We start from the raw sequence: 12,963 nt of genomic DNA on the forward strand, positions 1-12,963 counted from the left end.
CCCCGCCCGACGCCCTGGATTCTTCCCCAGCGCTTAGAACAGCACTTGGCACAAAGCGCTTAGAACATTGCTTGGCACATAGTGCTTAGAACAGCTCTTGGCACATAGCACTTAGAGCAGCGCTTGGCACATAGTGCTTAGAACAGCGCTTGACACATAGCATTTAGAACAGCACTTGGCACATAGTCAGTGCTTAGTACGGTGCTTAGCACATAGTCAGCACTTAGAACAGCACTTGGCACATAGCACTTAGAACAGCACTTGGCACATAGTGCTTAGAACAGCACTTGGCACATAGCGCTTAGAACAGCGCTTGGCACATAGTGCTTAGAACAGCACTTGGCACATAACGCTTGGCACATAGCACCTAACAAGTACCCTTCTTCTTCTTGCCCCGGGACCCTTTAGTAGGAGAATCCACGACCCGCTGAGGGGAGTGGAGTTCCCCGAGGGCGTCGTGCAGAAGGATCCTGGAAGGGCTAGCGGACTTTGGCTAATAATAATCATGACGATGGTATTTGTTAAGCCCTTACTATGTGTCAAGCGCTCTTCTAAGCGCTGGGGTAGGTACAAGGTAACCAGGTTGTCCCACGTGGGGGTCCCAGTCTCAATTCCCATTTTATAGGTGAGGTAACTGAGGCACAGAGAAGTGAAGTGACTTGCCCAAGGTCACACAACATACAAGTGGTGGACTCGGGATTAGAACCCACATCCTCTGACAACCAAGCTCAGGCTCCTTCCATTAAGCCACGCTGCTTCTCCGTGGGGGCAGTGACATTTGGAAGGTAGCTGATATCAAAATGCCGAGAAGGGTGCTCCCCCAGCTCCAGGCCGGCGGTCGCCCCGCCTTCCCGTTCCCTCCGAGCAGCTCCCCCGGATGGATTTGGGTGGTGATTTCATCGGGGCTCCCTCTTCCTATCTCCCCTCTTCCTTTCTCCTTTCTTCCTGACCCCCTCCTGCGGCATCTTCCCTCCCCCTCTTCCCTGGGAAAGGGACTCACAGTCCCCACTTGGCTCCACCGGCTGTGCCAGAAACAGGGGTATAGGGTGAAGGGGGAACTTTTCCCGGGTTCTAAGGGCTTAAACTTCAACCCTGTAGGTCGAAGGTCTCTCCCTGTCGTCGTATTACGGAAAAGACCACGTTGGAGATGAAGAAGCTTACACTGCTTCTACCCCATAGACATCGGCGCCCAGTAAATCCCGATGATGAGACCCTGTGAAATCCCGATGATGAGACCCTGTGCTATTTAACTTAAGACCCTTTTTAAAAACCATTTCGGAAACTCCCGAGACAAAAAGGAAGCACTCGGTACAGTGCCTGATGCATATAAGTGCTTAACGAATACTATAAAAAAGGCAAAATCTTCCTGACTTGAAGGAATCTATCCCCTTGTTTCTCCCCTGACCCTGCAACTATCCATCAGTCTGTGGTTAAGGAGTAGGTCCTTTACAGGTCTCCATCTTCCATCTTGCAGTGAAGTCATGGTGAATCTGTGATGCCCTTAACTCCCAAACTGCGTGAGGTCACAGAATCATGATTTCTTCCCTTCATCGAAGATTAATCGAACAAAAAGCCACAAATTTCTTATTCAGAATACGCAGTTTCTACATTCACCCACACATCCAGTCTCCTCAGAGGAAGCAGTGCTTCACCGGCAGCTGCGACTTGCAGGTCGTTAATCGGCCAGGGCTTGTAACCGTGCAAGTAGCGGTAAAGAATCATTAGGTTAACAGATACATCAGCTCTTTCCTGAACATGTCAACCCTAGTGGGAAATGTGCATTGGCCTTTAAAAACATTAATAGGCAGCGCAACCTAACTATTGGACCATCACTGTGGAAGCACAAAACCACATAAATGTTTACAGTCAAAATATCAACCCTGAAATTTTGTTTTCCTGTTCCAGTAGTACAGACTGAAATCTGCTAGGGCAAATGAGAGGACCGGTAAGATGTTTGTGAGCTGTTAGACTTTGGGCATTTTGTATGCAAGGCTGAAATACCTGATTCTCACAGTCTTTTTTTCTCTCTCTGATCCCATCGGCTAAAATATTCCTTCCCTGTGCAATATGTAAAATGGAGCCCTCTGCCCTCACAGTGTTAAGTGCTATTTACTGGATGAGCAAACCACTTTTCCAGAGGTGATATTTATGCTAATATCCCTTGGGCTTCACCAACACATTAATTAGACCGTATCCTAAACTCCTCCAGGACAGGAGGGACTAGATCTCTTCTGGTTTATGCTCCCTAAGCACCTAGACCAGTGTGCTGCCCACATTAGGTTCTCAGAAAATGCTGTTGATGATTGACAGTGTGGCTGAAGGAAGGATCCCCTTCAATCTTTCCTCTTCTCTACATCTACTTCGTTTTTTTCTCTTTGTTCTCCCCCGAACCCTCCCCATCCCCCCAGCTTCAGCCTGCAGGTGGTCCCTTAGGACTCTGTAGTGGACCCCTTCTTTCTGCCTACATAGTCCTACCTGCTGCTTATTTGACTTTGACTTTGAAATACATTAGAATTGTATTGTCTACCCAGAGAACTCCTACACTCTGCCCCATTTAGGTAATTTTAAGCATTAAGCCCTTTGTGGTCAGGGAATAATAATAATTAATAATAATAATGTTGGTATTTGTTAAGTACTTACTGTGTGCCAAACACTGTTCCAAGCACTGGGATAGATACAAGGTAATCAGGTTGTCCCATATAGGGCTCACATTCTTCATCCCCATTTTACAGATGAGGTAACTGAGGCTCAGAGAAGTTAAGTGACTTGCCCAAGGTCACACAGCTGACAAGTAGTGGAGCCGAGATTAGTACCCATGACCTCTGACTCCCAAGCCTGTGACCTTTCCACTGAGCCACACTGCTCAGGGAATGCGTCTACTAACTCTGTTGAATTGTATGTTCCCACAGTGAGCACTCAGTACGCGCTTTTGATTGATTAAGGAGTCCATGAGAGCAGGCCAACCCTTCCAATAAAGTTTTGTGCCCATTTTTGTCAGCTGTGTGACTGTGGGCAAGTCACTTAACTTCACGGTGCCTCAGTTCCCTCATCTGTAAAATGGGGATTAACTGTGAGCCTCACGTGGGACAACCTGATGATCCTGTATCTACCCCAGCACTTAGAACAGTGCTCTGCACATAGTAAGCGCTTAACAAATACCAACATCATCATCATTTTTTCTATGATATTTAATAATACTAATGATGATGGTATTTGTTAAACACCTACTATGTGTGAAGCACTGTTCTAGGTGCTGGGGGGATACAAGGTGATCGGGTTGTCCCACGTGGGACTCACATTCTTAATCCCCATTTTACAGATGAGGGAACTGAGGCACAGAGAAGTGAAGTGACTTGCCCAAGGTCACACAGCCAAGTGGCAGAGCTGGGATTAGAACCCCAAAACCTCCAGTGGTTGCCTATAAACCTTTGCCTGAAGCAAAAACTCCTCACTCTTGGCTTCTAAGCTGTCCATCCCCTTGGCCCCTTCTACCTCACCTCCCTTCTCTCCTTCTACAGCCCACCCCCTACACTCCATTCCTCTGTCACTCACCTCCTCATGGTGCCTCATTTATGTCTGTCCCGCCATGGACTACTGGCTCACGTCCTACCAATGACCTGGAATGCCCTCCCTCCTCACCTCCGCCAAACTCTCTTCCCCTCTTCAAAGCCCTACTGAGAGCTCACCTCCTCCAGGGGGCCTTCCCAGACTGAGCCTGCTGCCCCTCCTCCCCTCCCCTTTCCCCCTACTCCCTCCCTCTGCTCTACCCCTTCCCCTCCCCACAGCACTTGTGTATATATGTATATATTATTTATTACTCTATTTTATTAATGATGTGTATATATCTATCGTTCTATTTATCTATTTTGGTGGTATTGATGCCTGTCTGCTTGTTTTGTTTTGCTGTCTGTCTCCCCCTTTTAGACTGTGAGCCCGTTGTTGGGCAGGGATTGTCTCTATCTGTTGCTGAATTGTACATTCCAAGCACTTAGTACAGTGCTCTGTACTCATTAAGTGCTCAATAAATATGATTGAATGAATGAATGAATCCAGGTTCTTCTGCCTCCAGGCTTATGCTCTATCCATTAGGCCACACTGCCTCAGTGCACTCCCAGGTGTTGGCTGTGGCGCTCTGTGTGGATCTGCAGGTTTGGGATCTCGGGACTTAACTTGAGAAGACACCACTAGAGAATAGAATTATTTAATAGCTTTCTGCCTGGAGAGGAGATATGAATTTGAGGAGATTGGCATGTGTTGCCAGAGGAGAAAATGGCCTTTTAAAAAACCCCTAGGTTTGAGCAATAAATAGAAATGTTGTTTATAGTCCAATAACATTTCTTGACCTTGGATCTGCTGGTCCCTTGCTTGGGGAGGTAAATGGATAGATAGGGAATATTACCTAGTGGGTACAGACCATTTCAACTTAATGCTGAATTTTTTATTTTTTATTTTGTCAAAGCCCATCTTTGTGCCTGAGTGCTTTTTATAACTACACAGGCTACACAGAGAATGGGAGACCCATCACTGAAGTTGTCAGATCAACTGATTGAGACAGTGGGAGGGGAGACAATCTCAAACTAACTGCCAGAGTACAGAATAATTCTATGTGTCTGATAATTGCTATTAATTAATGATATTTGGCATTACTTAAACCAGCCTTACAAGTGAGTCTGACAAAACTGTGAGCCTTCCCAAGCCTGTACCTTACATTTATATGGTCTTTAATGCTTACCCTTTTTCATGCACTATTTTTTTGCCCGTGGTATTTGCGAAGCGTTTACTATATGGCACTATACTAAGTACTGGGTTACATATAAGCTCATCAGGTGGACACAGTCCCTGTCCCACTAGCGGCTCACCCCCTTAATTCCCACTTTTCAGATGAGGTAACTGAGGCACAGAGAAGTTAAGCGATTTGTCCAAGGTCACACAGCAGACAAGTGGCAGAGCTGGGGTTAGAACCCAGGTCCTCTGACTCCCGGGTGCCCTGACTCCCAGGTCCTCTGATGCCACTAGACCATGCTGCAGGCACTGGAGAACGTAAGCGTGAGCGTTCTGGGCCTCCAGCAAGACAGCAAGAAGCAGTGCAGGAGCAGGTTATGGGAGAGCTTTGCTCAATACTCCTGCTTATGGAGGCACTCGTAACTTGCTTTCGCTTGTCGTCTGCCAGGCTGCTGCATTGATTTTAGTGTTTTGGGGTGTTTGGGACAGGGTGGGGAAGGGGAAAGAGCTTTTTAGGGAGAAACTTTGAGACTGATGGAGTACCTTTTCTTTGAAAGGTGGAAACCCTTTGTCTTAGATGATGCATTTATGGCAATGAGTATTAGGTATTTTAGGAAAATAACATGTGAGGTGCTCATCTTGAATTTTTTTTTTTGAGGCCTGGTCTCCATTCTTTCAGACCAAGGGGACTGCAGGCCTGTGCTAATTTGCTTGGCTGTTCTAAAAAGTTGCTTCATTTTGACGACATATAGCCTACTTAGTAGAGCTAGACATGTCTTATCCAGTAGATTTAGACAGTTGTCGAACAGGACAGGGTGAGGGGTTGAGCAATTGCATTAAGAATGTACCATGGTATTTGAGTGCATTGGTCTCTTACGCTGGAATTAAAAGAAAGCTGCCATAAATTGGCAGCTCTCATAGTTTGAGGAATGGGAAAGCTGCGCGTACCAACTGAAAACGAAACAAATGACATCTTGTCAGAAAATAGACGTGGAGAGAGTTGGTTCCGCCCGACCCTTTGGCTCTTGGAAAAATCTGGCCATGTTAAGGGCACCGTGTTGGGTGCTTGGGCCAGAGCGAGTCAGTAGAGAAGTAGTTTGACAGACAAGCTGGCCTTCTAGGGATGGCACCGAGTCAAGGGCTGAGAGAGTGGGGATTGGCAATGTGTCCGCCACACATGATTGGACACGAATCGGCTCTTAGTTGGAATGAAGAAAGGTTCCCAGCTGGGGCGGTCAGTGTCTCTGTCATGTACAGGCAAGGGTGACTAACGATGAAATCTGTTGATGCATTAGGAACAGACCTCATCAGGCATTCTTGGGTGTTTCAGCTGGAGGACTGTCGAAAAGCTGGAACTAAATCACCAATTGCTCTTCACTTTTCTTTAAAAGCACTAAAACACCAAGAAATTGTGCTCTCTTGGCTTTTAGACAATTGGCTTACAATTTCCCGAAAACCTGCATCTCGGAAAAAAAAGTCATTGTGAGGTAACGGGGATTGCGACTTCTTGCAGAGGAGCCTAGTAACCTACATTGCTGAAGTCTGTAGGCTCACGGTGGGATCGTTCTCATCTGTGAGAGTGCACAGAAGGTTTAAGCCCCTTAAAATCATCCATTTTTAGTTGGGGGTGGGGAGAGTGGAGTGTTTTTTTTTTCAATTTAGCAGTTGGTGATAAGCTCAGAAGGAAATCAATCAGTCGTATTTATTGAGCGCTCATTACATGCGGAACACGGTACTAACCACTTGGGAGAGTACAAATTAAGGTCAGCTCTTCCCAAATCAGTTTTCTTCCCTCTCCTGAGTGTGTCCTCCAGTGCTCAAATACTCTCCACCCTTAACATGAACTGGCAGCGGGAAGAAAAAGTCTCTACCAGATGCTTTTGGCTTTCCTCAGGATGACTGTTCTGGTAACAGAAGGCTCGGCTGGAAAGGGATCGGGCTCGGCCTTCGCCGCCCCGGGGAGCTTGGCAGACTTGCAGAGATTCGGTGACTAGGAATGGTAACAGCTCACATGCTAATTCTTTGTTACACAAAAAGTTATCCTAATGGGGAAATAGACTAAGGGCCCTAGAGTGGCTCCTATCTGAGCCTGCCCCACAGTCCACTTAAGATGGTCAATTTGAAGCAAAGAGAGTGGATGTAATTCAAACTCAATCAGAAATTCCACTTAATTTTGAGGAAATCACAATATTTTAAGGGTCTGTAATAAAAATATACTCATCACCATTCTACAGCCAATGAGAAACTAATAGCCTCATGGAATTGAATGGCCATGCAGAAACTGGCTGATCTGTATTACTTGCCAAACAAAATTGCACTCAACGTTTGGGTTTTAATCAGACTCTGAAATTTGGGATTTTCTCTCCTCTTTCCCCTCTCCTGCCCACTTCCCCACCATGAAATGAAAATGTAAACATTTTCCCTTTAATGGATCTTGATCCTCCTACCCAGTACTTGTGAGCACATTTAGAAAACAGCCCTTTGTTTTTCAAATTTGCTGGTATCCAAGAAGCCAATGAGTCGCGGTTTAGAGTTTCATCAACCTTTAACGAGGGGTGCAGTTGGGACCTGCTCTGGAGATGAGCTGGGCTGGGCCTGGTCACCTGCCATGGTTTCTGGGGGGTACAGCTGCAACATCTGTGCTTCTGCACCCAGGGCAGATTGGAGCATCTCTTCCTCAGTGGGTCTACCAGCTTGTTCCTAGGAGAAGCAGCATGGCCTAGTGGATGAACACGAGCCTGGGAGTTAGAAGGTTATGGGTTCTAATTCCAGCTCTGTCACTTGTCTGCTGTGTGGCCTTGGGCAAGTCTGAAGTCTATTGTCTGAAGTCTGAAGTCTGAAGGCAAGTCTATTTCCCCAGGCATTCCCTGAACCTCAGTTACCTCATCTGTAAGATGGGGATTAAGACTGTGAGCTCCAGGTGGGACAGGGACCATGTCCACCCTGATTTGCTGTATCCACCCCAGCGCTTAGTACAGTGCCTGGCACACAGTAAGCACTTAAGAAATACCACAATTATTATTATTATTATTATTGTTAGGAGGTGCTATGGGTCAGGGGAAGGTGTTTTCAAAGCAATTTGCACAGCAAACGCCTCACTGAATTCTCCTGCTTGGAGCTTCCTTCTTGCTAGTTGAGCTTGTTCATGATGAATGAGTTTTGGTGATAACTTTAGGATCAAATTAATGGTATTTATAGAGTGCTTACTGTGTGCAGAGCACTATACCTTGGGAATTTGGGAGAGTCTGAAAGAATTAGTAGACACTATCTATGCCCAGTCTGGGGAAGAGACAGACGTTAAAATAAACTACAGGTAAGGGAAACAATGGAGCTTAACAATGTGTACAAAAGTGCGGTGGGGTCTAGATTTATTCATTCAGTAGTATCGAGTGCTTAGGAGAATACTCAGTGCTTGGGAGAGTACACTACAACAATAAACAGACACATTCCCGTCCCTCAACTAGCTTACAGTCTAGAGGGAGACAGATATTAATATAAATGAATAAATAAATGAATTACAGATATGCACATAAATGCTGTGGGGCTGGGAGGGGGCATAAATAAAAGGAGCAAGTCAGGGCAATGCAGAAGGGAGTGGGAGAAGAGGAAAGGAGGACTTAGTCAGGGAAGGCCTCTTGGAGGAGATGCGTCTTCAATAAGACTTTGAAGTCATGAGAGACTTATTGTGTTTTGGCTGTGAAGAGAGAGGGTGTTCCCTGCCAGAGGCAGGATGTGGGTGAGAGGTTGGGGGTGAGTTAGACGAGATGGAGGTACAGTGAGAAGGTTAACATTAGAGGAGCAAAGTGTGTGGGCTGGGTCGTGGTAGGAGAGTAGCAAGGTGAGGTAGGAGCGGGCAAGGTGATTGAGTACTTTCAAGCCAGTGGGGAGGAGTTTTTTGTTTGCAAGTGGCGAGCAGCACACCCCAGAATAAGGCTCTCCCTCCTCATGCTCCTGCTTTTATTTTGAGTCATTGGTGATAAAGCTCTTAGAACAGCCCATTGTAATCCATGGATGCTCAATGAATACTACTACTATTTCTACTTAAACTGGTTGGACTAGTTTATAAAAATAATAATCATAATAGTAATAATAATTGTGGTATTTGCTGAGTGCTTACTATGTGTCAGCCACTGTACTAAGCGTAGGAGTGGATACAGGCAAATCAGGTTGAATCCAGTCCCTGTTCCACATGGGGCTCACAGTCTCAATCCTTATTTTACAGATGAGGTAACTGAGTCCTAGAGAAGTGACATGACTGGCCCAAGGTCATACAGAAGACAAGTAGCGGAGCTGGGATTAGAACCCAGGTCCTTCTGACTTCCAGAACTAGGCTCTATCCACTAGATCAAACTGCTTCCCAAGTTAAAATGGCAGGAGGAGGAATGGACCCAACAGGTCAGGACTTTAGTCGTGTCCCATATCTGAAGGCTTTAGAAAAAAGTTTGCTGACCACCCCACCTCCTAATTTCATTTCTTCAACACTTTCAGGTTCTAGTTGTCCCTAGCAGTACAAAGCCTGCCTCCAACCTTTTGGAGTTGCTTTTATAACTACTCTTATAGCATAACCATTTCTAGATAAACAGGAGAGACTGTGTCTGGTATGTAGGCACTCTAACCTCATCAGGCTAAGATAAATTCTTCCTTGTGCATGACAAAATCCAGGTAGAACACAGAGGGAGACTATCACTGATGTTTTCCCCGTTTTAGCTTTTGTAACCTAATCAATTTTTTTTTCAGAGGTAATATCTATCAAGTACTCATTCTGTGTTAGAGCTCTGTGTTAAGTACTGTGATAGGTCAAGAGAATCAGTCGAAGTCCCTGCCCCATACAGGGCTTGCAATCTAAATGAGAGGTAGGGAGAGCAGGTATATCGTCCCCATTTTATAGATGAGATAACCGAGGCAAAGTGAGGTTGTGATTTACATCTTTTCTTTTCCGACCCTTTGACATTTGGGATGAGAATTGTCCAGACCCCAATAGTCAAGGGGAAAGATATGTCCTACCTCCAGAAGATGACATTTGTCTCAATTGTTTTTCCAGTAATAATAATAATGTTGGTATTTGTTAAGCGCTTACTATGTGCAGAGAACTGTTCTAAGTGCTGGGGTAGATTCAGGTAATCAGGTTGTCCCTCGTGGGGCTCACAGTCTTCATCCCCATTTTACAGATGAGGTAACTGAGGCTCAGAGAAGTTAAGTGACTTGCCCACAGTCACACAGCTGACAAGTGGCAGCGAGGATGGTTTGCACTGAGCCATCCACAGCCTCTTGCTTGATCCTCCTATGTCCAGTAGCACTCACTACAAGATGGTTGATAAAGACAATGGATGCGATAATCGATTCCAGAAGAGAATATCTGAGCTCTCAACAGCAACAGATACCACTGAGCCCTCACCCATTTTGTAGCTGGTATTGAGTTTCATATTCCAAGTGAGGGTGAGGGGATTCTCTTCCCCTTTCGTGCAAAAAATGAGAAATGGAAGAACAGAATAAGAAACAAGAGCAACATCAAAAAATAGGTAGTTGTCTTCTCTAAAACTTGTTGTACTAGTAATTGGACTATTATTTGGTAATTCAATTCAGTCGTATTTTTTGAGTGCTTACTGTGTGCAAAGCACTGTACTAAGTGATTAGGAGAGTTCAATATTACAACAGACACATTCCTGCCCACAACAAGCTCACAGTCTAGAGGACTGTATGTTAAGCACTTACTGTGTGCCAGACACTGTACTAAGCACTGAAGTGGATGCAAGATAATCAAATCTCACATGGGGCTCACTGTCTATACAGGGAGAACAGGCATTGAATCCCCATTTTGTGAAAGGAGGAACTGAAGCACAGAGAAGTTAAGTGACTTCCCAAAATCACACAAAAGGTAAAGTGGAACCGGGATTAGAACACAGGTCCTCTGACTCCCAGGTCCATGCTCCTTCCACTAGACTACACTGCATCTTTCCCAGCAGTATCTCAAGAGGAAATCTCCTGCCACCTCTCAAAATCCACCCCTTCTACCTGTGCCTCCGACCTCATCCTTTTGCACCTTATCAAAACACTTGCCCCCCTTTCCTTTTTCCCTCCCTGACTGCCATCTTCAACTGTTTCCTCTCCAGTGGCTTTTCCCCCACTGCTTTCAAACTTGCCCTTGTCTCCCCTATCTTAAAAAGTCCTCCCTTGACACCTCCCCTCTCCCCTCCACCCCACCCTGACTCAAAAAAGTTATTACCCAATGTCCCTGCTGCCATTCCTTTCCAAATTTCTGGAGTGAGTTATAGGAGTGGATGATGGGGCAACCAGAAGGAAGGGACAGAGAGGACATGGACAGGTTAGGACATTCAAGAAAGAAAGTCCAGAGCTGCAGAAGCCATTCTGGAGCTCCCAGCAACCAACATGGGCTCCTCTAGTGGATAGGGACACAAAGACATCAATGATTGTATTCTGGCTCAACAGCTAAGCATACTGCTTTGTCATCTTCTGGATTGGTTACAGTCTCTGCCACTTGTCAGCTGTGTGACTGTGGGCAAGTCACTTAACTTCTCTGTGCCTCAGTTACCTCATCTGGAAAATGGGGATTAAGACTGTGAGCCCCACATGGGGCGACCTGATTCCCCTGTGTCTACCCCAGCGCTTAGAACAGTGCTCTGCACATAGTAAGTGCTTAACAAATACATTATTATTCTTGGAGTACATTCTGATGATCTTGTAACTCCCTAGTGCTTAGCACTAGTACGCAAGCCCTTAACAAAGACCATAAATAGTATTACTAGTAATTTAGCTTGATAAAACTTTTTTGTGGCTAAGTAGATTCCTGGCAACTACTTTCCAGGTTACTTACTGACAAGACAACAATGAATCAGTCAGTCCATGATATTTATTGAGCTCTTACTGAGTACAAAGCACTATATTAAGCACTTGAGAGAGTACAGTACAACAGAATTGGTAGACATGTTCCCTGCCCACAGTGAGTTTACAGTCTGTTTTGAAACACAACTAAAAACACCTCAGAAATTTTTAGTATATTGACCCTGCCATGCAACTTGTTGTGCTGTTCCTTAAAGCACCTGCCGGTTTTAGTTCCCAAAGACTCATTTTTAAAAACAAACTCAACTTAATTCTCCTCTTCACCACTTTGTGGACCTTTGTCCCAGGCTTAGGGCTAGTCACTTGCAAAGCCTTTCACAAAGTCTTTCTGCTCTTAGGCTTCCCTTGTAATCAATCCATCGATCAATTGTATTTATTGAGTGCTTACTGTGCAAAGCACCATACTAAGCTCTTGGAAGAGTGCTAACTGCTGGGGTAGGTTAATAACAATAATAATAATAATAATGGTATTTATTAAGCACTTACTATGTGCCAGGCACTATTCTAAGCGCTGGGATAGATACAAGATAATTGGGTTGGACACAATCCCTTTCCCGCATAAGGCTCACAGTTTTAATCTCCATTTTATAGATGAGGGAAATGAGGCCCAGAGAAGCTAAGTGACTTGCTCAAGGTCACACAGCCAAGTGGTGGAGCCAGGATCAGAACCCATGACCTTCTGACTCCCTGGCTTGTGCCCTAACCACTAAGCCATGCTGAATAATCTGTCTTCTATCTAATAATCTGCCTAAATAACCTGAAAAATCTTTCTACAATGCTGCAGAGTTGGGAGACATGTTTCCTGCCCTCAGAGAACTCCAAATCCCCACTTCCCCTAGCAGACGCATGGACCTGGACTGGAAACAGTATTGGAAGGCCCTGACTCTTGCCAGGCTTTTCTGAAGAAACATGGCCCAGGGCACTAATAATACAGAAATCTGATCCTGTACCCCAGAGCCAGTGTAGATGAACGCCTGCCTCCTGGGACTGATCAATTAGAGGGAAAAAAAAGCATTTGACTGTCTTTTCCCCACAGATTATGGTAGGAGCCTTTGGAACCCCAGTATATATGGATTGGTTTCATTGTGTGGCCTAGTGGTTAAAGCTTGATTCTATTTATCGTGATTATGTTGTCTCATTTTTGTCCATCTGCCTCCCCCGATTAGACTGTGAGCCTGTCATTGAGCAGGGATCGTCTCTATCCGTTGCTGAACTGTACATTCCAAGTGCTTAGTACAGTGCTCTGCACATAATAAGCGCTCAATAAATACTATTGAATGAATTAATTAATTAATAAAGCAAGGGTCTGGGAGTCAGAAGACCTGGGTTCTATCTCTGGCTCTGCAACTTGTCTGCTGTGACCTTGGGCAAGTCACTTCACTT

At 45.3% G+C, this 12,963-nt stretch overlaps 1 protein-coding gene across 1 annotated transcript in view; it reads left to right on the forward strand.

Annotated features, from left to right (window-relative positions):
• ITM2C (integral membrane protein 2C) overlaps positions 1-12,963 on the forward strand; it is a 93,137-nt gene that overhangs the window by 1,146 nt on the left and 79,028 nt on the right. The window lies entirely within an intron of this gene.

Source organism: Ornithorhynchus anatinus, chromosome 1 (genome assembly GCF_004115215.2).
Source record: "Ornithorhynchus anatinus isolate Pmale09 chromosome 1, mOrnAna1.pri.v4, whole genome shotgun sequence".
Lineage (NCBI taxonomy): Eukaryota > Metazoa > Chordata > Mammalia > Monotremata > Ornithorhynchidae > Ornithorhynchus > Ornithorhynchus anatinus.